We start from the raw sequence: 3086 nt of genomic DNA on the forward strand, positions 1-3086 counted from the left end.
TCTGTACTGTGGTTGTGTGTGTAAAGTACAGGCAGGAACTACCCCCAACCCTAAATATATATCAGAATATATTTAAAATAGAAATTTAAGTAGAGTTTATGATAATATATCATTTCCCAGAAGGGAGGATAAGAGGAATGTACTTCACTGATCACAGTAGGTTTAATTCTCCTCAGCGTTTGGTGACGCAGAGAGTCTGTCACCACATAGGACTGTCCTGCTCTGCTGCTGCTCCCCAGGCTGGCGGGGTTGGTACCCAGTTAGTTCTGGTACCTCCCTCAGCATCCAAACAGCCTCTGGCTTTGGCTTCAGCTGAGGAATCTGGATTCAGGCTCAGTCTGGGGGGGTTAGATGCAGTACAGAGCACAGCTCCCCCCAGAACCAGCCTGTGTGTGACGGCGGCACGTGCTTCCTTCCCCTGGGGTCCATATCTTCTGCCTGTGCCCGGCGCGGGGCCTGGCACCAGCTGCTTGTCTGAGGAGCAGCTCCTGCCTCCTCGGGTGCTGACCCTGTCTGGTCTCTCAGTGGGTGGGGTGACGCCCGGCCCAGGCTCCGGGGTGGGTTTTTATGCTGGCTGAGCCGCAGCTGAAAGCTTCTCGCATCGCAGAGTGAAATGGAATGTGATATATGCAAATAACGCGCTTTTATGCCGCAGATTCCGCTCAGTTTAAGCCCTGTCCTTCCTTCACCTCCCGCCCTGCAGCTGCACAGCTCTGGCAGCGTGTCCCTGCCACCTCCTGACACTCGGAACCAGCAGAGTTGCCACCTTGTTTGTACAGCAATAACCATGCGGGTCGCGTCGTCTCTCGGTGTCACCGGGACACGAGCTGGGTCCTGGGAAGGGTTTTCATTCCCAGGGGTGTGTGAGGGAGCACGGACGAGCTCTTCCCTGTGCCCACCTCCAGCTGGGTCCTGGGAAGGGTTTTCATTCCCAGGGGTGTGTGAGGGAGCACGGACGAGCTCTTCCCTGTGCCCACCGCCAGCTGGGGGCTGTGACTGTTTCTAGTCACAGGTAGATACTTACAGGTAGAACTTTCACCTCCTTTGAGTGAGGTGGACATGGAGGTGGCGGGTTTGCTGCAGCTGGGCTCTGATTAAGGTGTGTCCTTCCCTTCAGTTCCTGTGTTTGGTGCTTAGAGTTTCACAACACGTGCAGGAAATGGCAGGAGGGGCGTCGGGCCCCCTCCCAGCACCGCACTGTCCCCGCTGGGCACTGCTCACTGTACAAGGGAACCATTACCTCGATTCACCTGTGCTGAAATGTCCTGGTGAAGGTGTCAATCGTGCTTCAAAAAACTCTGTATCAACTTCCAAATGGTTTTTAAACCTTTACTTGAATCCACATTAAACTTACGACCCTGCTTTCCCCAGGCCTTGGCTTCCTTTGTGGTCTCTTCTCCGCGAGCTTTGGTGCAGCCGCGGCGTGTGGAAGTTCTGGGGGTTGGGGGTGCAGCTGGTGTGTAGCATTTTTACTCCTTACATGTGGTATTGGGGAAAGAAATCCAAACTCTGGGGTGTTTTTCTTTGGTTCAGATGCCCAGAGCTGTGCAGGGCTCTTAGCGTGGGCTGGGGTTTCCCTCTTTGAGCAAGAGCACAGGGCAGAACGCTTCCCCCTTCGCAATAACCCTTCCACAATGGTTTATGGAGGGTTTGCTGCGTTCCTGTGCCCTGGATTACACAGGGCATGGATTTCTTAACGTAAGGAAGTTGCTGTGTGGCTGTTAAAGTCTCTGTGGGGAGAACGCCCCACCTGCCTGCTGCAGTTGGTTCTTCAGATGTTTTGTGCCAAGCTCCACGGCAGCAGAAGCCAGCGAGCAGGCAGCCCTGTGGGGAGAGCCCTGTGGGCTCTGCACGCCCCTTTGCAGAGGCAGAACCGGTGGTTTGGCGGTTTCAGCGCCGTCCCTGCGCTCGCCGGAGCCTCTCGCTGCTGGTGTTTGAAAGGAGTGGCTGTGCTGGTCGATTGACTCGCTGGCCACGGCGTTCAGTGTGTGTTTGGCCAGAGTTCACGTCCCACAGGAGCAGCGTACGAGAGGAGATGGAGATCTTCAACCAAACAGCTCATTCTGACTTACAGAAGGAAAGAGGGTGAGTGGGGAGAGGGACTGATTGTGCCTCGATGAGAAACAGAATCCCAGAATCACCTGGATTGGAAAAGCCCTTTAAGCTCACGGAGTCCAACCATGAACCCAACACTGACCAGTCCCCTGTGACTAACCCATGTCCCTCAGCACTGTGTCTACACGACTCTTCAATCCCTCCAGGGATGGGGACTCCACCACTGCCCTGGGCAACCCCTTCCAATGCCTCAGAACCCTTTCAGCAAAGAAATTCTTCCTCACATCCCATCTCAACTGCCCTGGCCACAACTGGAGCCCATTTCCTCTTGTCCTGTCCCTTGGTCCTTGGTTGAACAGACCCACCCCCACCTCTCTCCACCCTCCTCCAAGGGACTTGGACAGAGCCAGAAGGTTGAAAACTCCAGGATGAGCCAGTCTCTTGGCTGAGTTTAGTCAGTGCTGGGCCATGTTTGACAGGAACATGTCTAGAAACTGTATTTTCCCTCGATAGACCCCACGTGAAGGAATCCTCTTGAGCTTTCCCTGGTTTTTTCAGTTGGTTACATCTGGTTGGCAGGTCTCAGAAATACAGATCTCTCTTGGGGGCTCCTGGGCTGCTCAGGAAAACCTTGTTCTGTCGACCTGGGAACGCCGGGATGTTTCTCATCGCAGGACACGGGTGTTGGCACGAGCAGCTCGGGTTGTGCGATGACTTTGTGGCAGAGATCCTTTTCCCCGGGCTCTGGGTGAAGCGGGGTCTGTGGGTGGGACACAAGCGTGTCTGTGCAGCCCAGGCTCATGGGGCAGCCGTCTGGGGGATGAACAATTGACTGGAGCCCGGGGAGCTCCGGCAGCACAGAGTTCATGATGACATGTAGAAATAACCGATGACAGGGACAGGCTGCCGCTTTCCTCCCGTCACTGTGTCCTTCAGGAGCCTCACCCGCTCCCGCTGCCAGGGGCTGTCAGCAGGGAGGGCCCACACAAAGCCCCTGGTTGTTGTCCACCTGCCCCCTCCAGCCAGCTCCC

The sequence above is a fragment of the Antrostomus carolinensis genome, unplaced genomic scaffold (genome assembly GCF_000700745.2).
Source record: "Antrostomus carolinensis isolate BGI_N321 unplaced genomic scaffold, ASM70074v2 scaffold31529, whole genome shotgun sequence".
Classification (NCBI taxonomy): domain Eukaryota; kingdom Metazoa; phylum Chordata; class Aves; order Caprimulgiformes; family Caprimulgidae; genus Antrostomus; species Antrostomus carolinensis.